Source organism: Physeter macrocephalus, chromosome 20 (assembly GCF_002837175.3).
Source record: "Physeter macrocephalus isolate SW-GA chromosome 20, ASM283717v5, whole genome shotgun sequence".
NCBI classification, from domain to species: domain Eukaryota; kingdom Metazoa; phylum Chordata; class Mammalia; order Artiodactyla; family Physeteridae; genus Physeter; species Physeter macrocephalus.
In genome coordinates this window covers 115,995,441-116,020,316 of record NC_041233.1, presented here as the reverse complement: position 1 = coordinate 116,020,316, position 24,876 = coordinate 115,995,441, and positions in this window count along the sequence as shown.

Genomic DNA, 24,876 nt, shown 5'->3' with positions numbered 1-24,876 from the left:
TACCATATGACCCAGCAATCCCACTACTGGGCATATACCCTGAGAAAACCATAATTCAAAAAGAGTCATGTACCACAATGTTCATTGCAGCTCTATTTACAATAGCCAGGACATGGAAGCAACCTAAGTGTCCACTGATAGATGAATGGATAAAGAAGATGTGGCACATATATACAATGCAATACCACTCAGTTATGAAAAGAAATGAAATTGAGTTCTTTGTAGTGAGGTGGATGGACCTAAAGACTGTCATACAGAGTGAAGTAAGTCAGAAAGAAAAACAAATACTGTATGCTAACGGAATCTAAAAAAAAAAAAAAAAAAGGTTCTGAAGAACCTAGGGGCAGGACAGGAATAAAGATGCAGATGTAGAGAATGGACTTGAGGACACTTGGAGGGGAAAATACTGTATGCTAACGGAATCTAAAAAAAAAAAAAAAAAAAGGTTCTGAAGAACCTAGGGGCAGGACAGGAATAAAGATGCAGATGTAGAGAATGGACTTGAGGACACTTGGAGGGGAAATGGTAAGCAACGTCTGTGTCAATGAAAGATACTATAAGAAAAAACACAGGCAGCGCTTGATCGGAACACCTATCTACGGGACTCAAGGCATCTCCCAGAGTCAGCTTTTTCTTGATGTCCTGAGCCCCTCCTTGGAATGGTCATAGGAGATGGAGCTCTGCTAATAACACAACATGCAGCCAGCTATGCTCCTCAGTGGGAAGTCATCAAAACATGAGACCAGGGAATTAGAGGCTCCCTCCTAATAATAAAATAGGAGAGTGGAAAAATTAGAAAATGAGTTCAATTTCTTTGATGATAAATTTTGAGCCCTGTATTAGTTTGCTAGGGCTGCCATAACAAAATACCACAGACTGGGTGGCATAAACAACAGAAATGTATTTTCTCATAGTTCTGGAGGTTGAAAGTCCAAGATTAAGGTGACAGCAAGTTCAGTTTCACCTGAGGCCTCTCTCCCTGGCTTGCAGATGGCTATCTTCTCACTGTGCCCTGACATAGCCTTTTCTTTGTGTATGTGCTTCCCTGGGTTTCTTTCTCTTTTTATAAGGACACCCATCGTATTGGATCAGACCAATATGGTTTTATGATCTCATTTAAGCTTAGTTACCTCTTTAAAGATCTTACCTCTAAATGCAGTCACACTGGGAAGTAGAGCTTCAACATACAGATTTTGTGGGGACAAAATTCAGTTCATAACGAGGACTTTATACAAATAAAGTGGCGATGGGAATAAAGGGAAATAACATCTGAGAGACATTTCTGAGATAGAATCAAAAGCATCATTTGATCAACTGAATGTATGAAGTGGGAAGAATGAGAAAGAAGTTAAAAAGGCTTCTCTGGGCATTTGGTCCATGCCAGACATTTTGCTACTGTGCTGGAGATACAAGGATGAACATAAAAGACACAATCCCTGAATTCAAAGAACAGATGCTCATTCTGAAGTAGCAAAATGAAATCCTATATTCTAGTACTACCTTAGTACTACCTTAGCTACTTTGCTTCATACTTAAGCTTCAAACTATATAAATTCAAAGATTTATCTTTGAGAGAATATAGGCATTGGGATTTGTTAGACCTGATTTTAAATCATGAATTTATAACTCACCAGTTTTGTAATCTTGTAGCAGTTAATCTATCTGAACCTCAGTTTCTTCACGTGCAACATGTGAATAATTATATCCACTTTACATAGCCGATAAAAGAATAAAATGAAATGATGTATAGAAGGTGTATAGCCCATGGCCAGGTCTACAATAGACATTCTATAAATACTGTTAGTAGAAAATTTAGGTAACCTTCAAAAAATAAAACTAAAGTTTGTTTGTTTTCCTGGTGGGAGAAGGAAGAGAGAGACAGGGAGCGGGGGTGTGACAGATGAGAATAGAAGCTATAAGGTGAATGGGAGCAAAGGAAGCTTTGCTTTCTTCACTTATGATTATGAGAGGTCCTTTCCTTCTTCTCAGATTTCTCTGCAGCCCAGAGACCCCAACCAGGATTCAGTGCAGTGGTTCCCAACATTTTTTCATATGAAGATTCCTTCTTAACATCAAAAAAGGATCCAGACACTATGGCACTGATTTTATCTTTAGTAATTATTGCTTAAGAAATACATAATAATGCAAATTTATTCTAAAACCAATAATACCTAAAATAAATTTGTATTTTATTTATCATATTGAAAAATACTCATAAAGATATCATTATAATATGTATTTAATTTAAAGATATGTGTGGATATGAACCTCTTTGAAATAAGTCTACAGAACTCCAAAGGTCCGTGGCCCATAAATTTGTATCTGCCAGCCATTTGTAGATCACAAATTCCAAAATCAGCAGATGTCTGCTACTAACCTAGTAAACTTGATCAGGTAATTCATTTAACTTCTTAGAGACTCCACTGAAATATCACTGATATTACCTGCTGTACCTCTATCATTACGCAATTGTGAAGTACAAATGAGATCAGGCATTAAAAAGTTCACAAGGAAAAGTCTGGTTCTTTTTCATTACCACAGTGGAAGCAATAGAAGTTATGGAAAGAGAAACTGCCATGAAAATGTGAAATTATACTAGTAGTAGTGGTAGTAGAAGCAATCTTCCAGGGAGGTGACCAAGTTATTTTTCTACACTCCAGTTCTGTTTAGGACCTACACCCTGCATGGCATATGTGAACACTGGAAAATTCATGTGTTCTTCAGCTATCAAATGGAAAACAAATTCTTAAATTAGTGAAAAATTTCTATCATACTACATGATATTTTTTACTAGGGGAAATCACATAGTAATATTGGTTAAATGAAGTTTGATATAGACTTTCTCACCTTCTTACAGACCCATTAATGTTTTCTAGAGGAAGATCACCTGATAATGTGGAGTCACTGCTGATACTGCCCTTTTGGTAGCATCAGGAAAACAACCCAACATTTGGTGATGGCAAAGGATGGAAAGGAATAGATGCAAGAAATAAATTTAGAGGACTGATTAGAATGAATGAGTGAATCTATTTGAAATGGGAGTTCCACTTACATTTACACATAAGTTAATGACCAGTAAGTAGTTCATGCACTTTCAAGGAGTTGAAGAACATCAAAAAGAGAGATTCAGGAGATCTGGAGTTTGATGAGAGGCCACAGAAAAATAAACAAGCCTTATTTTCTATTATAAATTTTAACCTAAGCAAAATAATTTATATTTTGGATAAAAGTATTCTCCCAGCACAAAATCAATGCTCAGTAAGACACAGCCTTGTAAAACTTTCCAATAATGAAGACTATTATTCAAAAGTCAGTGGCTTTTCAAATTAAAGGATCTAAAGCAGCTACAGAAGCTATTTGAAACTGTCTACAGGAAGCACCAGAAAATTAAAAAGGCTATAAACTATTAGACACCTTATAACAGAAGATCAAGAGAAAGAGGCAGCTTGACTGATCCCAAGGAGAGATAAGAAGACCGGGGAAGGATTCCCAGCAAGGCAGCAGAATTGGCGGGGAGAGGGGGAGGCAATGATAAGGCTGCAGGGGAAGAGCAAAGGGAAGACTCCATATATGCAAACATCTCTCTCAATACCTTTACCTGCTCCATCCACAGCCCAAGATGACACATCCAAGTAAATTTCATCTCTGATTTGCCTACTTTCCAGCTTGACATTATGTTTTGCTTACAACAAGTTATCAAATGTTATCTTTTCAGTCAATCTCGAGAGCTTCATTTTCTAAAGATTTGCTCAGTATTTTCCTCAGAGACACATTTCCAGACAGCCTGTTTCTCATTACCTGGAATAAACAGGAGTGTGTTTACAGCACAGCACCAGACTTGAAAGAATTCTCCTTTCCTGGGGAAGCTGGTCAGGGAATTAGCAGTGTTATCACCTAAAGGAGCGAACTTCAGTGCTCAGCTGTGACATAAAATAGAATATTGGTTCATTGAAATAGTCTTTGGAAAGCAAATTGCGTAGCTCTGTGACATAAAAATAGAGTTCTGTTTTGAACACAATTTTAAGCAGTTCTAACATATAAAAATCTATTTATGCCGAACAGACATGATATGTAGTGATTATAAAATATTTCACTTGTGCTCAGCAAATAGTGACTGCCCACTGTGGCCAACAGGGAGAATAGGAAGATGAGTAAGACCTTCTTAAATAGTTTACAGTCTAGTAACTAATCTAACTTAACTGTATAAATAAAACCCTTAGAAATCACTCTTTAAAACTATGGGCTTGCTTGGAAAAAAATGTTGGTTAAGTCAATTACAAATAATAGGGATTTTCCCATGGAAGTCAATAACATTTTCAAAAGATGTCATTGAAAATATTTGCAAATAAGTTGATGAAAGAGAGTATTTACACATATTTTTACCACTGTAAACTACTTCTCAAATGTCTTGGCTAGCAAAATCCATAATCAAAAGCAAGAGCAAACCCACTCACACTTACACAATCACACTGTATTTTCTGACCTATCTTCCCATCTGGGAGGTAGTTTGACTATCATGGTGGTCCCATTCTACCAAGACCCATCAGTGCAGTGAGAGTGAGACATTTAGACAAAAGACAACGTAGATAATTTACACATAAGTAATTGTGAATGTTGTATTTGATAAAGAGCCAGTAGAATATTATTCAGAATTGCATACATAGATTTTGCTCTCTCTGGGTTTACAGGTAACTATTTAATGTAATACGCCTATAACAGCAGTAGTAAGTATAGAATATTACAAATATGTATGTAATGCAGTTCTTTTAAATAAAAAACATATACAGGGAATTTTATTTTAATGTCACTTTATTACTGACTGTGTTTAATATTAAGCAAAACTCTAGCCCCAGATGTTTTCATCAGTATTCTGGGACCCTTCTGCTTCACTTACTAAAAGATGGTATTGAACTAGTACGAAAAGAGAATATTCAGTTTAAGAACAATATTTATCTCCAAAACAGCTCATTAATTACTTAAGACTACAGGCTATCCCTAGATACTCATATGACATTTAACTTTGTTATTCTCATTACTACAGTATAAATTCAATTTCAAATCAAACAGCTATTTGTCTTCATAAAATTATTTTTTAAAAGGAATTTACAATTATATTATTTTTTTTCTTGGTAAGAAAAAGTAAGTCCAAGTCCAAAATCTTATAAAATATAACCTGCTTCTTGATGTGTCAATAAATTTCTTTGTGGGATACAAAATACACATGCTTTTTGAGAGGATCGAATGTGTGGTAAAAAAAAAAAAATTGTTGTGGCTGTTTGGTGTAAAGAGAAAGGCTTATCTATCTGGTGACTAAAATATTTTACACTAATTATTATAATCCTTACTTCTTCTAACTATTGAGAAAAATATATTATGGATCTACACCATTAATAAATTTCTACTTAAAATAGTGGCAATTGTGTCTCAAGATAGAAAAAAAATTCGGCAAAATATTATGACATATTCTCAAGACGGTGTAAAGAGACTAGAGAAATACAAGTGAGAAAGGAAAGATAAACAGAGTAATCTGTTCCATTAGAATGGAGCTAAAACAGAGTCAGCTCAATGAACTTGAGATATGATCATCTGGAAGTCACCCAGCATAAATTGCTCAGAGTACTGTGGTGAAGATGCATGACAGTGTCTACTGGCTAAAACTCAAGTGACCACCCATGTGGAATGTAGCTTTTGAGCAGAGCCACTAGAAGATGACAAGGTCCGATCAACATTGCAGAGGATGGTGTTTTGGAGGAGGCACAGACACACTCATTTTGTGAATGTTTGTCAAATGGAGTCCTTTGTTCAGAAGTTGGAAAGAAATTTTTTGCTAAAAGAAACTTTGAGGAAGTTATGGTACAGAACTGGCTAGTCTGGCAACTACCACAAAGAGCAAATTAAATGGATGCAACTTCAGTCATTCACAATTTTTCCTGCACTTAACCAACAATAAGGTCATTATTTTACAAAAATTTATTCAGAATTACTTAAACCTACTTCACTTTCACAATATACCTCAAACTGGTTCAAAGCACAACAGGAAACTCTCACTTCCTTGAATTTTAGCAGAATGATATTTGGAAACGCAGTTTGTTTTTCAAAAGTTATTCGTAGGAAAATGTCAAATACTGAGGAGGAGGCTGTGGGTGCCTTGGACCTAGAAAGAAGACGGAACGTCTGAAGCAAAGGTTTTTCTTCCAAGCAGAATACTGTAGTTTCTTTTTTTTTTTAATTTGAGTTAAAATTCACATAACTTAAATTCACCATTTTAACATGTACCATTTCAGTAGCTTGTAGTATATTCAAAATGTTGTGCAGCCATCACCACTATCCAATTCCAGATAACTTCCGTCATCCGAAGAAGAAACCACATATCCATTAAGCTGCCATTCCCCATTCCCTCTTCTCTCCAGCCCCGAGCAACTACTTTTGTCTCTGGACTTCCCTATCTCTGGATTTGCCCATTCTCGATGTTTCATGTTTCTGAAAAAGGTCTTAACTTCTCCTTCAATTTAAAAGGATAATTTTACCAGATATAGAATTCTTGGTTGATAGTTTTTTCTTTCAGTACTTTGAATATTTCATTCCATTGCCTTCTGACCTCATGGTTTCTGAGGCAACATCAGATGTTATTCTCTTATTGAGGATTCCTCCCCTTCATGTGATAGGTTGCTTCTCTTTGCTGTTTTCAGGATTCTGTCTTTGGTTTTTGACAGTTTCAGTATTATGTGTCTTTGTTTTTCATCATTACCTCTTCAAATATTCATTCTGCCCCCCTTTTCTCCTCTTCTGGGACTCCCATTATACCTATGTCAATAGGCTTGATGGTATCTCACAAGTTTCTTAGACTCTATTAATATTTCTTCATTTTTTAAATATTTCTGTTACTCAAACTAGAGAATCTCAATTGACCTATTGTCAGGCTCACTGATTCTTTCCTCTGCATGCTCAGTGCTGCTGTTGAACACTTCTGGTGAGCTTTTCATTTCAATTATTGTATTTTCAACTCCAGAGTTTCTGTTTGGTTCCTTTTTATAAAAATTTTTATCTCTTCATTGATATTCTCTATGTAGTTAAACCTAATTCTCATGGTCTTCTTTAGTTCTTCGGCCATGGTGTCCTTTATCTATGAGCAAATTCAAAATAGGTGATTTAAAGTCTTTGTGTATTAAGTTCAATATTTGGGCTTCCACAGAGACAGTTTCTATTAATTGCTGTGTATTGGCTACAGTTTCTTGTTTCTCTGTATGCCTCGTAATTTTTTTTGAAAACTGGATATTTAAAACATTATGAAATGACAACTCTGAAAATCTATTTTCTCCCTTTCCCAGGGTTTGTTTTCTACTACTTACTGTATTTGTTTGTTTGTTCAGTTATTTTTCTGAACTTATTTTGTAAAATCTGTATTCTTTGCCATATTTAGCCACTAAAGTCTCTCTTCTGTTAGCTTAGTGTCAGCTAGTGATTGGATGGTGTTTGTAGACCCACTCTGTGTTTGGGACATGACTTTAATGCTCAGCTAGTCTGAATTCTGCCTTAGTCTTCACTTCCTTGTGCTTGTGCAGAACTTGAAGGTCAGCCTGAGGTGAGAGCTTAGGACCTCCTCAGGTCTTCCCTGAGTAAGTGCACAGCCCTAGGCACACACATGACCTTGTAGATCCCCAGGAATATGTCAAAGATTTTTAAAGTTCTTATTCCCCCAATATCTCATTCCCCAGACTTTGCTCCTAAGCTATTTCTTGCCCCAACTTTCATCCACTGCCCCAGGCAGCAGCAACTAATACACTGATTGTAAATGCTTTTGACAAACACTGCCCTTTTAGCCAGGCACCATACAAATCAAAACATCAAAAACAATCCTTTGCAAATGAGATCCATTCTCCTCCTTCCAGAACTGGCATCTGTACAGGGAATGTGGGTTGTCATCCTCAAGGCCACTGCCAAGGTGGTGAGTAGGAAATGGGACCTGACTGAATTAAAACAACACAATGCTCTGTGTTCTTACTGAGATTCAGTTTTGTTTTGTTTGTTTGTTTATTAAGCATTTCACTGGTTGCTGCAGGCTATTGGTTAGATTCCAGATTTCTGAGAATGCTGATCCTGACAGGTTTTGCAAGGATTTTGTTACTTTTATGGAGGGAGGGACTTCTGAATTCCCTACTGCACTATTTTCTCTGACATACTCTAAGCAAAATCCCTACACATTTCTGAACAAATTAAAGATTTCTGTGAGCTAGTTAAGGTTCTTTTCTTTTTTCTTTTTCTTTCTTTTGTTTTTGGATAACATTATATTGTTTACTTGTTTTTTAAGTCAAGAGAGGATGTTGAAATAATTTTATAGAACACTTTACAGAAAATAGCAATGTGTAGGGCAATTTACCTCTTTCTTCTAAAATCAGTCACTGACATATTCTGAAAATTATTAAAAATATATGACAAAGTAAATAATTCTAGCATGAATGTATGTAAGGTATGCAACAGACTCTTGTCTCAAAAACATGCCAAAGATAACTGGCCCAATTATATTCCCAACCAGATCGTTGACTACAGTAGTTCATTGTGAACAATCTTTTATGGATAGAAAATAAAGGTAACATGTTGGTATGAAAATATAAAAGTGATTTTCAAGCCAATTTTAGAATTCCAGTAATTAAGTTCCTGTTTTTCCATTATCTCATTATATAGTATGCTATAAAATTATTAATAATGAAGGAGTTAAAACTATGATCAGACCCAGTATTATAGGTATTCTTTTTTACCATTTTTTAAAAATTGTGCATTGTGATACTTCCATTAAGTGGTTCTCTGCCTTTGTGTTTTTGGTTCACATCTTTGATTAAAAGCATTTTTGGCAAAGGTTTACATACATTTTGGTAAAGAATCTGACAAAATTTAAAACACTAAAATCAAAATAATATACACTAAATGACTTTCCTAATGGCTAAAACAACTATTTCATTGTGTTTGCACTACGCACTTGGTGCACTGTAGTTTGTAGAAGTGTCTATTGACCCAATAATAATGATCTATTGTCTTCTATGATCTTCTATACTCATGAAAGAAAATGTTTACACTTTCTAGTAAGAATTACTTTTTCTTTCTGGGAGCCTGAAGGGGAACAGTCAACTTAAATTAACTATGTCTCATACCCGTAGCTAGATATGACTTGGTCTAGAGATTGTTATAGGACCTGAAATTTCACTTTCTCTTGATATTCTCCTGGCTAAATATCACACTACAATTATATACATATAATTTGTATATATATAATTTTTATAATAGAAAACATATTCTATGCATCATATGCATCAAGATGCATGTGTTGTTGCCTTTGGCAGAGGGTATCCCTGAAAAGCATCATCCTCCTGGCTTATTTTGTGCCTGTAGAACAGGCAGAATTTGGCATTTTCTCCAAGTCCTGGGCCTGCTTTCTAGAGCTCTAACAAATATCCATGCGCCTTTGACATCTTGTTTCAAGTCTGGAAATTCCTTAATTACACAGAAATTGGCCTTCTTCTCTTCTTGTTTCTTTTCAGACTAAGCTACTATACCATAGTTTTACCAGAATTTGGGCTCCACACACTTAATCTCGGAATACCTTCTTGACTGTAAGTTTAATTTGTAATCTGCTTATCCCTAAAAGGAGAGAACATCTTGGGGCCTTAACAGATACTAGAAGCAATTGGGAGTGGAAGCACTTACTTAATATATTCTCTAAACGTTATGAACTCTACTTTGTTTTTTATTACTGGGAAAGAAACAGGAATATTGCTCCCTCCCAACAGACATTCACATTCAATAAGGAGCACTCACACACCGTGGCACTCCCACCACACATCCTTTAGAAAGAGGAAGGATGTAAACTTTTGGTGGCATCACAGAATGAAGAAAATCCTGTAAATTCATTTTCTCACTCAGGCGATAACCCTATGTTTGATTCCCACTCTAGACCTCTAATCTATCTATATGCCATAAATCTAAGCCCTTAGATTATGTTTCCTCCTTTGTATAAGCGTATATTTTACTTTCTATTATTTTGGTTAATTTATATTGAACAAGGTACACCTAATTTTGAAAGACATTATTTCTCTGAGATTAAGTTGTTCCTAAAAGTTCAAGGCAGTTACTCTCCAATAGACTTTCCCTGTAGTTTTAGCCTTTACAAGACAGTAATTATCTTTAGCTGAATCAACATACGATACTGTACATAGGATACCCATAGATAACATTGACAAATCTAATGCCTACCAAAGAAAGAAATATTCTACAGGTGTTCTACATATTACATGGAATGCTGTAGATAAGTTACTTAGCTTTCTGTGTCTCAGGCAAATCATCTGCAAAATGTGGTGGTGTGGTGGCAGAGAATGTTCATTATCTAGCCCAGCACTTGTATCCCCTTGCTTCTCAGTAACAGAAAAAGTTTTATTTGGATTAGTCATGCACCCAAATACAGACCACTGTTCCAAGCCTCTTGGCAACAACTGGCTTCTCAAACATCACTAACACAAAAATCAAAGATAGATAGAGCAGTGTTGAGTCTACTGCTTACATGGTAAGGGAGAATACCACCTCAGTAAGCTTTGGCAGGGAGAAGTGAAAGTTTGATTTAAGGCAGATCTTTCAAAGCAGGGGTTTGATTAGGACTGGGTACAAATCAAGACGCAACAGTCCAGGATTGGTGAAAACAATAAGACTAGGGTTTTTAAGGAGAAGGATCCAAAGAATCTTAAGGGGCAATTTGTCTCTTGATGCTTTCCACTGAAGAACTGAAGGGTCTTTAGGAAAGTTCCTATAGAAACAATCAAACCATTTGTTCGGGGAGTTCTAAGAGAGCAAAAAAAAAAAGCTAATGAAGACAATGGAATAGGAAAATCACGTTAACATAGTCGGCAAAGTGTGATTTCTATTGCCATTGTCCAAGCTGACTGTGTGAGTAGATTTGATTCTCATTCCCTTGTGACCAGCTGTGGTGCTGTAACTATTCTTTTGTAAATCAGAGGCACTCCCAAGTGCTGTATGGCCCTTTGGAGAATTATCTTTAAATGGAGAAGTCACTGCATCTTCTGACCTGATGCCTAGAATGCAGCTGTGATGTCTGAAACTGGAACAGCCATCTTGGTCTGTATGGTGAAGCACAATGGAAAGAACACGTTCTCTACACTAGAGTTACTCACTCTCCCAGTCCTGGACCACTTACGGTTCCCGGTGAATGTGAGGTTCTTGATGTCTCATCGCAGACAGAATTCAGTGAGAGACAAAGTGATATGTAAGAAGTAGATTTATTTAGAGAGAAACACACTCCACAGACAGAGCGTGGGCCATCTCAGAAGGGAAAAGAGCCCCGAAACATGGCGTGGTTAGTTTTTATGGGCTGGGTAATTTCATAGGCTAATGAGTGGGAGGAGTATTCCAATTATTTTGGGGAAGGGGCAGAGATTTCCAGGAATTGGGCCATTGCCCACTTTTTGGCCTTTTAGGGTTAGCCTCAGAACTGTCACGGCGCTGGTGGGTGTGTCATTTAATACGCTAATATATTAAAATGAGTGTGTAATGAGGCTCAAGGTCTACTGGAAGTTGGATCTTCTGCCATCTTGGACCCAGTTGGTTCTAACCAGTCTTTTGTCATATCCTATGGCTATGTCATTCTTTTAAAGGTTGTGCCCCGCCCCCTTCCCTCCTGTTTCACTACCTCTGCACATTTTCTATACGAAAAAATAAACTGTTACATGTTTAGGTCATTCTTGTTGCGGTTGTTATTAGTTCTGTTTTAATTTTCCGATATATACCTCAAACATGATCCTGATACAGGGGTAGTAACATACTTCTATCATAGGACTGTTGTGATGACTAACAGATAGATACATGTGGAACACTTAGAATGGCACCTACTTTTCAATACGTGTAATACTATGGTATTACCTAGTTCCCTCCTTAGTTTCAGAATCCAGGAGTTAGGAAACAAGTTAGAATTCACTACTAAGAAACCTAGAAAAAAAAGTAGAAGTCAGAAAGAGAGGCGATTATTAACAGAAATAAGAAAAGACAAGTAAAATATCGAACCCATTTCTTCAGAAACTCAGAGACTTTTAATTGCATAGTACCATAATAAAGAATTTAACTGACCTTCGTCCCCAATTCCTAGGAGGATGCCTTAAACTCTTGGAATTTTCCAAGTGAGTGGAGTGTCTTTGTTATTCATGCTGGGTCTCTCAAGCCATACCCTAAGGCCATACTTGATAGTTGATGCTAACAAGATGACTCAAGACAGACGCTAATGAAATGACTCATGAAGGGAGAGCCAGAAAGATCAATCCTGTGGTTAGAAGGTTGGGGCATCACACGCTCTGATATCAACCTAATACGGGAGGGGAGGAAGGCTGCAAACTCTTATTTGGCCAATTCCATCACTCATGCCTATGTAATGAAGCCCCAGTAAGAACTGTGGGTACTAAGCTTAGGTGAGCTTCCCTGGTTGGCATCCTCTCGAGTATTGTCACTAATTGACAGGAGGTAATGCCACCCGGGGCTCCACAGAGAGAAGATGAGGCGGCTTCATGTCTGCCCGCTCCTCAGACTCCAGATCTCACCCTGTGATTCTCTCCCTTTGGCTGGTTCTGGTTTGTATCCTTTTGCTCTAATAAAACTGTAATGGTAAGTACAGCACTTCCCTAAGTTCTGTGAGTCATTCTAGCAAATCATCAAATGTACAAGGGTAGTGGAAACCTCCAAATTGGTTGCCATCTTGTCAGAAGTGAAGATGGCCTGGTAGCTGCTGGCGTCTGAGGTGAGAGCAGCTTTGTAGAGAGGACTGTGTCCTTAACCTGAAGTACGGCTCAGCTCCAGGTAGCTGGTGTCAGAAGTCACTGCAAAGACTGAAGCCGAACTGTCTCTGTCAGCCTTTGGGAAGCAGGAGTTTTGCTCTGGGCTTGAACCCTTCCTGTCCTCAGCCCCACTCTGCCCAGCTGCCCCTGCACAATGGGCATGTCTTCATCTATCGGGTATTACGGAGTCACACGAAAGAAGTCCATTGGAATAAATGTCAAGGATTTTAACATTTAAAACTGAAGAGGAAACACAGCAGCACTTAATTCAGTTTGGGATTATATCACTTTACAGCTGATAAAGAGAACAAGCTTCTTATTTTACAGAGCAAACATCTAAAATAGTAATGAGAACTACTGATGAAAGTTCTTAATCAGAATAAAAATTGTGCCAATTTTAAAAACAGTTATTTTCCCAATAAAGCTCAAAACATTTGATTTAAGAGTATTTTTTAACCAAATAAATAAATAAATAAATAACCTGTGTTACTTTTTAACCAGATTTTGGTTTAGGGCTTTAGGCCTACTTTACTGTAGAATGAAATCCTTATAAAGAACTAAAGCACTTGTTTGTGGGTTTTAGTTCTGACTTACTAAGTCAGCTAAGTTATTCTCATGGATGATTATTTTAATTAATTATATTTTCCATTTTTAGGTATCCATTTTTCTCTGACAGTACATCCCCATGAGAACTTTCTGTGACTCTCAAAAAATAATTTATATAGGAACTTAGCAAATATTTATTAAACTAAGAGCGAAAAATTACTAACCAATGTGTTTTCTGGCATGTCAGCACTTATATACTCTACTCCAGATAGCTCTCTCATCAGCACCCCTATTTTATTTCCAAGTATTTTCAAACATACTTCACACAAAAACTCATTGCTCTGACAAAGTTCTGGCAAAAGTAAGATAGACAAGTTCCCTAGAGTTGAGATGTCATCAGTGATGAGGAACAGGCACGTACCAACTCCCTAATCCAAGAAAGTGGGGACTCTTCTTAAATTTTACCTCATACCATGGGTCCATGCCAGAAAACTTGACAGTGTGGGTGGTGTCTGATTCATAGGCAAGGGGCCCTTTAAATCTACCAGGCAATCTAGGGAGTGAGGAGCAGGGTGTGAGGTCTGAGCTGCAGACTAAGTCAGACCAAAGGCAGCAACTCCAGAACTATGATGGGGTTTTCTAACTGCTCCATTATCCCAGGCTCAGAGGATGATCAGTGGTGCCCAGAGTCCTTAAAACCACCTGGTGAAATTCATACACTCTTTCCCTTCCTCAGTTTCAAATGGTGCCACTCCACGTCTTTCCTGATCCTAAATTTCTCACTCATCAGCTCATCTGTCCCCAAAACTGACCCCACCACTCTCTATACTACACTCAGAATTTTGGGTTAACCCACTCTAAACTCTGTTCTGATCACAATCACATCACCTCAGCCAGAGTTAGGGCTAAAACAGAAACAGTAAGATTCAAGTGTACCACTTGGATGACTTCTAGACATCCTGAAGTTGAATGTTTTTATTTGGTTTTTACCTAACACTTATAAAGCTCCTACTATGTGTCAGGCACTATAATAAGTGCTTTACAATTAATTAATAACAGCATAAGATTTAGTTTCACAATAATCATTCGCATTTACAGATGAGACAACAGGGGCACAAAAATGGTTAAATACTTGTTGAATGTGACCCAGCCGGCAAATGGCAGCGTAGGAATTCAAACCCAAGCTTCCAAGCCCCAGATTTCCGAACGCTTTGTTCTGCTGTGTAATCATCCTAGACTTTAATAGATAGGACTTTTTTAAGGCAAAGCATTGGGGTCTATTAGTTATTTTAGTAAGAGGAACATACTTTGTATATCCTTTGACAATCTTTACACTTATACAAGATATTTTTACACAATAATTTTACAGTTTTATAAACTATATCATTATTATGCCAAGTAAAATTATGTTTTATTTGATAGAGCATTATTAAATATTTTCATGTTGAAAAAATTTATAACAGCACACTAGCCTTCCACATGATCACTGATCAACAGTGTTTGGTGTCTGAGTCCGTATCTTTGAAGGAATAAGCAGATTTTTTTTTTCTTATGGGATTTATTTGGTAAGAAACCATAGAACTATAAGTGAGTTCTTAAAACCATATTTTTTTCTTATTTTCACATTACATGTATATTCCTATACCGAAATATAACCTATGTATAAATGTATCACTGTTTCTCAAGCTCACCTTACTTTTTTGGTCCCTTAAAACTTCTCACTCATTCTATTATCACTGCAAGAATAATATTAATACCTAGGTTAAAACTTAAATCTTGCCCCATAAAACCTTTTTTATGATTACCTCAGCCTTCAGTGTATGTCCTCCTATAACATTATGTTCTGTCCATTTACTTTGATTTTAAGGGAGGTACCAAAACTCTATTTTGAAATTTAATTTGTCATTTAAATTTTTATATTTTTGTCACTATTGTTGTTGACTTCTGAATTATATTGCAAATTTCTGAAGTCAGAGACTTTATTGTAGAGCTTCCCTTTTCCCAAACCAACACTGCATTTTGTTCATAGTAGATATTTAATCAATGACGTGAGAGGAAAAGAAGCTACCTTTATCAAGGACCAACCTTGCATCTGGTACCATTAGGCACCGAGTATATGCCATTTGATTGAAAAAATCCCCGCTCTCACACAGCTTACATTTTAGTGGCGAGGGACAGTTAGTGATCTTTGTGTTAATCCTATAACTGAAACTGAATTTGCAGCTGGGCAGTGCAGGTGGTGTCACCTTGAGATCCAGGTTTGGTTTAGCCGACGTGCCCCTAGAAAGCCACCAGGAGGACTAGAGAAGTACAACAGGAGAAGGCTCCAGACACGCAGGAACCCTACGAAGAGAGCTCCACAACCAGCCAAGGCAGGCGTGGGCCTCGTGCAGCCGAGGAGTGGCGGAACGAGTTCAGGAGTCCGGGGCCTGGTCGCTGGGAGGGGGAGCGGTGGGCAAAGGGTCTGGAAGGTCCTGGGTCAGATCACAGGGCTCTGGGGATCAGGGAAGGCGTTAAACTTTTTCTAAGTGTGATGGGGTATTTTAAACAAGCCAATACCAATCTCATTTTCCTTTTTATTTATTTTATTTTATTTTTATTTTTTTTTTTGCTGTACGCGGGCCTCTCACTGCTGTGGCCTCTCCTGTTGTGGAGTACAGGCTCCGGACGCGCAGGTTCAGCGGCCATGGCTCATGGGCCCAGCCGCTCCGCGGCATGTGGGATCTTCCCGGACCGGGGCGTGAACCCGTGTCCCCTGCATCAGCAGGCGGATTCTCAACCACTGCGCCACCAGGGAAGCCCTCATTTGCCTTTTTAAAAGCACCTTGGCTACAATGTGAAGAAATGTTATAGGTGGTTCTCTTAGACCTTTTGGGCTGCTATCACAAAATGCCACTGCCTGAGTGAGTGGCTAATAAACAAGCTCTGTAGGTTGGGAAGTCCAAGATCAAGGTGCAGACACAGTGTCTGGTGAGTGACACCTTCCTGGTTCACAGTTGGCTTCTCCTCTCTGTGTTCTCACGTGGAGGAAGAGGCCAGAGGTCTACGTGGGGTCTCTTTCATAAGAACACTCCTGCCATCCATGAGGGCTCCACCCTCATGACCTAATCACCTCCCAAAGGCCCCGCCTCCCAATACCATCACCCTGGGGAATAGAATCCCAACATATGTCTTTTGAGGGCATACACACATTCGGTCCATACCAGTGGTCATTTAAACTGGCCTCAAAGGGTAATGTTTTCCCTCCACTTTCTCGAGAGAGAAAACAAATAACATCCTTAAATTCACAGCACCAGTGACAGGCAGAGCTCTGATTCAAGCTCAGGGATGTTTAATCCAAAGCATCTGATCACTGATGAAAGAGGTCTTAATATTCTCTTAAATTGATTGCTTACTCCGTGTTATCATTCAACTTAAAGGGAAAGATGGAGTTTACCTTCAGTCGCATTGAAAATGTTCTTTATCCACACTGTGTAGACAGACACAGGATTCAGGGAAAAACGTAGCTGAATGAAGTGTGAGTTCCAGGCTGGCTGGCTGACTCTTTCAGAAGCCTCCTGGAACGTACCTGGCAGCTGGGGAGCCAGGAGCCCCCTATCTATGGCCACCAGTCAGTAATGAGATGCTTGCTTATCCCTTGATCGGATATTTAACCATAAGTAAAAGTGAGTCGAACCTAAATTTCAATGGAACATCTCTAATGCCCCTAAACGTTTAAGAAAAGACTGCATTTCCTATTTTTATTCTGGAAACATCTTTCTGTGTTCCCATTTAACATGGCTGTCTTGTGATAGTTCCTATAGATAAAATAACAGTGAGTTTGTCACTGAAATTGTGTGCCTTCTGCCACCTGGGGGTAAGGCATTCGGTGCATGCTTTGTAGTGTTGAGCTTATCTTAACTTCTGAACACAATTACTGTGACACTGATATATTCAAGACTATTGTATTTGTATCACTAAAGAGTCACTTTAAAATATGATTTTCTTTTTAAGAGACTCTCAGGCAAAATGGGAAGTAAAGATGGTTAAAGAAATGAGCTGAGATGTTTCAGTGCTGACAGTTTTAGAGAATTCCACTTTTTCTTTGCCTTTACAAACTCGAGGAGCAAAGACCACAGGGATTTCTGCTCTTTCTTTGTCTTATGGTTCCACTGTATTTCTACTCATGTGGGAAGTGACCTAATGTGAATATAACAGGTAAATCCAGCACCCCTAACCTTGATCGTGGTTTGGGGGAAATGTCCTAAATTCTATCCTGGAGCCATTAGATAAAATGCATCCTTATGATAAACCTCAGGTGACAGTTTATCCATTTCTTCAGTGTACGTAAGTGTGAAAAGTAAAATGTAATAGTCATTTAGAAGGCAGGAACATCACATTCACATATTTTGCTGTTTGAATTATCTCATGGCATGGCGTCTGATGGCAGGTGCAATGCTTCCAAACAGTTATGGCAACATTTAGGGGCCAACATTAAAGCTATTACTGCTTTAGCAGTCCAGTGGTTGCTTTTAAAGACAAGGTGCAGTAGATGCTTTTGTTTAAATTCATTTTCTTTGAGGTAAAATCCCATTTCTTACTTTAGAATATTTATTTAAAATCAATAAGAAAAACCAAATGTCAAACTTATTACTCAATCTTTTTGAATAGAAAAGTCATGCCCACATATGGACTATAAAGTGTATACTAGATTGTGCATAGTTTCCAAGCACAGACTGTCAACAAAATTTTTTTAATATATTGCAGGTAAAAGAACATTAGTAGGTAAATAAATTTTCTAAATTTTCTATATCATTCCTTAATCATTAATAAAATTTATCTTTAAACCTGATATAGACTTTATTATTAATGACATTTGTCAGCTCAAGTTTGAATTCAATTTGTCTATGTAAGTGAGAAAGTACATCTGGTCTTTTTCTTTAGCATGTCCAATTGGGTCAAGTATGTTCGCTCTTGCATAAATTCATAATAAACATCATGGTCCCACACAAGGATAAAACCCATCTTTTGAGAACATGTGCACAACACTTATGTCCTGCTTCATCACATGGAAGACCAAAAAAATCACATTTCTTTCACTAATGAAAATAATGTGATTGCACTTTCTAAGATAATCCCACTAACTTGGGCGTGTTCGTCATAGAATTCAGACACTGTTCCTCCTGAATTAGAAGCGTTATCAGAATTCGGGAGCACCACCTTGATGCGGAAGGACATTATGGAACCATCAGATGCTGGCTGGTTACTTTGGAAAAGGTACTGCCAAGCTAAAGATCCAAAGATGATCATTAGCCAAGTCCAGCTTTAGGTTCTACTACTCACAGCAGGGAAGCCTCAGAGAGCCATCCTGAGGTTGTCATGGAAACCTGATGCACAGGGAAGTACTGGTTCCACATTCCTCAGGAGAAAGATCTGTAGGAAGAGTCAGCGTTGCGTGTATCGAGTATTGCATGTGGCTCCTCCTCAGTGCTGTGCAATTACGGTCATCTCACTGCTAATCTAGCAAGACCTTTTGAAGGTAACCCTGGGAGAAGAGAGAGCTAAGCAGATCTCCTTGCTCTGCCCCCTTCCAAAGTTATACTCAGTTATGATCACGCTATACTTTTAGATATCTGGACTCCTAGCTTTATATTTTTTGAAAACCATCTGTGCATGGCTGTTAAACACAAAGCGTGCTCTTAACGTCAGGCAAGTGGATTAAGACTGGACCCAGAGAGATTTCTGGCTTCAGGAATATTGATTACACAATTGGTCCTTCCCTACAACAATCTAGGTCTTGACCTTTTGCCTACTTGCCAAGTTCAACCCCTCTCTATTAGGCTAGAATCTCCCATGAGAAAAATCATAGCGTTCTTTCCTGCCTACTAATCTCTGTGGGGATTTCCTCAAAAGAAAGAGGAAATAGGATCTTGATCGCTTTTTCCACGGGAAGTTCCTTGCTCTTTTGCAAAGTTTCCCAACTCTTTCCCAGTAAATCTTGAGTTGCTCTGTAATCCAAAGAGTGGAACAGCCAGCAACCTCTGTCAACACCCAAAGTTTGTTCCTTTGGACTGACCGATTACAGCTATAACAACAATAATAAAATAACTTTTAAATAAAGTGACTTTATATTTTTTCAATGAAATATCATCTGAAAACCAAATATGACTTTCAGAAAATCTACTCCTATTCTTTCATCATCTGTGTTTTGCCAAGAACATTTCAAAAGAAACTCTTCCCTAATTCTACATTCATACTCTTTGGTTTTCCTTAAATAATAAGCACATTAACCATAACTGAAACTGTCAGGGGGAAGCAATGAGCTCAATTATAAAATTAACATGAATTGCTAATATAAATGTCAACCTTTAAAATATGAAAATGTCTGTAACTTCATTTTTTTGTTTTTTATTTATTTTTGGCTGCGTTGGGTCTTCGCTGCTGCGCGTGGGCTTTCTCTAGTTGTGGCGAGCGGGGGCTACTCTTGGTTGCGGCGCGTGGGCTTCTCATTGCGGTGGCTTCTCTTGTTGCGGAGCACTGTCTCTAGGTGCACAGGCTTCCGTAGTTGTGGCACGTGGGCTCTAGAGCACAGGCTCAGTAGTTGTGGCGCACGGGCTTAGTTGCTCCGCGGCATGTGGGATCTTCCCGGACTAGGGATCGAACCTGTGTCCCCTGCACTGACAGGTGGATTCTTAACCACTGCGCCACCAGGGAAGTCCCCAAAAACGTCTATAACTTTGGCTCAACATTTGTAATCTTGTATAGAAAACAGTTTCTTTAAATTTTATCTATTTCAGGGTATGTATTTAGACTAAATTTTTATTAGAAAAGATTTATTTGGAGATTTCCTTTTTAATGAAAATAACTCTGCAAATTTAAAGCTTTCTAATTCTAATACTGTCTACTTTCACCGTTGCTGAGGCCATTTTGATAGTTCAGTCAATGAAAACAAAATCAAACCATTCAGGCAAAAAACAATTTGAAAGATGGTGCTGACAGACATAATCACACTAAATTTTTAAGAATCTATGACTTTTCTTTTCCATGTGAGTTTAGATGTTTCTCAAAATGTTTTCAAAGAATAAACAGACATGAAATACTCTTAGACTATGAGGAGATATAGTAATTTCAATGTTTACTAAAAATAAGTATGAAAAAAAATTTTTAAGTTTATCATTACAGATAAAATATTTACCCTTTCCTAGAACATCAGGGTAGCCTCCTAAGGGTGGGGTCAGAATTGCTTCTGCATCTGCTTCTCAGAGGGCCAGTATTCATAGCCCCCTTATCTCCTGACAGTCCATTTAGGAGTCATATTTTCCTTTTAAAGCAAAAAATTACAGAAGACCTAAAATTACATGTTATTTCCAGGAAAAATAGGTCCAATCGCCCTGCACTCGTCCTTCTGAGTGAAACTTCCTTCACTGTTTCTAGGATCCCCATCTCTCCCTCTTTCTAAAGTGTCAGAGGGATGCTTTCAGTGAATCACAGACATTTTCTGGCATGGTCCTTCTGAAAAAATGGGGCAAGGCTAGAATCTCACAAATTCAGTCTCTTGTGAGGCTCCCTGATACATTTGTTTTCCTTTGTATATTGAGAATCACTGTTAATTTCATTTCTAAAAATGTTTCTAAAAGTTGTTCTATTTTAAAATAATGCCTGTGAAAACCTGATACAGGTAATGGAGAGAAAATAAAATGTTTCCAGCATGAGGATAACAGGACCAGCTTTCTAATTTACAAAGAGTGTGTTCACGGCAGCCTGGAAAGTGGTTTGCCATCTGGACCCACAACAGCCAGTACCGATGTTATTTGTAATAGTCTACAGGTCAGAAGCTGAACCAAGACACTGACTACGAATGAGCGGAACACAGGAGAAATTCAAGAGAGATTTCTAAAGTAGAAGTACCAGAATTTGGTGACTGATTAGGTCACTTTATTTAAAAGTTATCTTATTGTTTTTGTTGTAGCTGAAATTAATCAGCCCAAAGGAACAAACTTTTGGTGTTGGCAAAGGTTCCTGGCTGCCCTACTCCTTGGTACCCAGAGCAACTCGAGATTTGCTGGGAAAGAGCTGGGAAACTTCACAAAAGAGCAAGGAACTGCCTGTGAAAGAAACAATCAAGACCCTATTTCCAGAGTGAAACAGTTCTGGGTGTACTCTGATGCTTTTGCAAAAATGTTCCTATAAAAGGGTTTCATCTTCAAGGAATTCATGGAAAAGACTCTGACAAGTACAGGTTTCTGGTAACTGACTATACTGTTGAACTGAATGAATAAGCATTTTCAGAACTCTAATGGAAAACTGATGAATTCATAAAAGTGTTAACTGATGAGGATGGCTATAATTTTTGTGACTTTCTGTTTGAATAAAAAAAAAATATCCCACCAGGACTCAGAGGCAAAAAATACACAAATCTATTTTCACTGCAAAGTAAAGGAGCTGTTACAGTGGAGGATTACTGCACTGAATGTCAATATTATGACATAGTATGAGTGTGTTTCATGTTTGGTAATTGTAATCATTGTTGCTTGTGTTGTGGTCATCCTAAATAAATAAATAAATAAAAATTAAAAATAAAAATAGAAAAAAAAAAAAAGACCCTATTTCCTCTTCGTTTAGAGGAAATCCCCACAGAGATTAGTAGGCAGGAAAGATGACTAACATTTCCTCATGGGAGATCCCAGCCTAAAAAACAGGGAGTTGAAACTAGCCATGAGGTACAAGACCAGGGGTGAGGGGATAAAGTTGTCAAAGGATAACTCCCAATTTTCTATTTGGGGAGCCTGATAGGAAAGACATTAAACCAGGGAGAAAATGCAAGACGAAGAGGCAACAACAACTGGAGAAATCAAGTAGGAGACAGAACTATGTGAGCTAAAGAGATAAGACAGGACTGGAAATGTTGACACTTGAGCTCGCAGGGTACGTGATATTTAAAACGTTAGGACAGATGAAATCACCCTGGAAGGGTGTACAGAGGCATGTGGCAGCTTGAGAGGAAGCTGAGCTAATCCTGGCATGTAGAGATGTCTGAGCACCTTTGAAGTAAAACAGTATGGACAGGTCTATTAGGGGTCTGATAGTAAAGAGGAAACAAGAGAACACAGGCAAAGCACCCATTCTGAGGGAATGCCACATTATGAGAGGCAATTTTTAGTCCTGCAAGACATCTGTTCCTCAGACCATCCTCAGACCTGGCTCTTTGAACTTGGACCACCCATGCTCAGTAAATACATGTGATGAGGCAGAAGACAGGGACTAAAGGGAGGAAATGGAGGGTTTGGGGGCTATGTTCTCAACGTGGCCAAAGAGCAAAGACAAGCGACTGGCCAATATGGGAGGCTGTGGTCTGAGAGAAGCTTTATCAAAGTGTACGACTTCAGAGGTGTTAACAGTTTCCCTGAACACAGAGTCCAAAATGTGGTCCTGAGGGAGAATGATGCAAGCAGAAGAGAGATGAAATGAGTTTGATTTGAAGAGATCAAGGAACTGAAAATTGGAATGTGAGTTGCTCATCCACATAAACATTGAAATCTTGTAGCTACTTCAGAGTTAGAGTGAGAGGTGAAACTGTGAATTGGGTTATGGGAGCCACCAGCTTCACATGGCTACTGAATACTTGAAATGTAGCCAGCCCTAGTTGAGATGTGCTGTAACGGTAAACTACACACCAGACGCTGAAGACTTAGTGTAACAAAAAGGCTGTAAAATAAGCATCCAATTAATAATTTTATATTGATTTCAGGTTGAAATGAGAATATTTTGGATATGTTGAGTCAAAATATATTAATAAAATTAATTTCACCTACTTCTTTTACTTTGTTAATAAAATGGCTATGTGAAAATCTAAAATTACCTTTGTGGCTTACGTTATATTTCTAAGGACAAGGGTTGACCTAGAAATCTAAATGGTTTCAGGTAATCATTCTATCCCTTCTTATTACTGACTGCTGATACATGAAAAAGCGAGGGCTAGATTTTTTACAAAGTTTTGATATGTAGCCTTATGATTTAGTAAGAAAATATAAAGTTATTAAAAGTAGATGAGGGCTGGCTACAACAGAATATTGGGGATAAATTTCAGGCCCACTCCTTCCCAGATTCTGGTTTTGGATTGGGGTAGGATTATAAAATCAGAGAGTGAAACTACAATTAACATTATTCTACTGATTTCTGTTCCTGCTTCTCCAGCCCCAAATAAGTTCCTACTTAGATTCTTCCTTACCTAGGAAGAGGACGTCAACCTAGGTCATACATCATGTTACAGATAATTTTAATATTGAGATTTAAATTTAAAAACCTAAATTTTTCAATACTATATATTAATAAGTATACAGCCCCCAGTTAATCTGATGCAACAGAATTCCTGTGTCTGATTTGAGATGTGAGCTGATTTGTAAGTTGCAACCTCCAATACAACCAGTGTTTTAAAACAACTCCCACAATTATTACAGAAAGTGTTCCCTTTTTAATCACACAAACTTGTTTTTTCTTCACCTGCCCTTCTCCATATTAAAAACAAAAGTACAGTTTCTAAAGATAATAATTTCATAGAATATTTTCTTAGAAGCAGCACTATTTTTTTTTTTTACTTTTAGACATAATTACTCTTTAGAGATAAATATTGATAAAGTAAGACACGGTAAAAATCTCAAGTGACATATAGCATTAGTTTGGGAGCAGGCCAAGGAGGACCACTGGCCAAAGAGAAAACAGTAATAGTGACATAACATGCAGCTAAGGAAAAGCTGGGCCAACACTATCTAATTTACTTCATTGCTACAGGAGGGAGGCCAAATATTTGTCAATGAGCTTGACAGCAGACAGACAAAAGGGAGAAAGATAATCTGATGAAATATTCAGAGTGACCAAAAGAATAAACCAGTTACTTTGGCAAGCTATGTCTTTTTGTAGGAGTGAGCCTGAGGAAAAATTCCGGCTGTGGTTCTCTAAAAGGAACATACTATGTGATATTGTTTATTGAGTCCAAGAGGAAATTTAGTTTTTAAAAAATCTGTAATGGAATCTCTATATCGTTGTGTACACACACACACACACACACACACACACACACACACACACACACACACACACACACACGAGTCCCCCTTAATCATTTTCTTACCCTTACCTGGCTCCACAGATAATTCTCTGATTATCCAGTTTTCCCTATTACGTACTAGAGTCAGGCCAGTCTTATCATGGCTTTTCCCATTAAAAATTAACTTTCTAAGCTAATTTTTCAGCACCCTGATCTCTCTAAGTAACAAATCTGAAAAACTGAATATTTCCTGGAAGCAATAAGTGATAATAGGTTAATAGGTTACCTCTCCTGAGAACTGTATGTAATTTAATGGCTTTTGGTTATATGCCACACCAGAGGTGTTTAACTTTCCTGTATTTAGCAGAAAATGGTATTTTTCCCCCAAAGAAAGCATAAGTGGAGCTCTCATATATCAGAGGGGCACAGAAGGAGCTGCCCAGGGTGAAGCATTGGAGCTACCTGCCTCAGCTATGCCTTTGACCT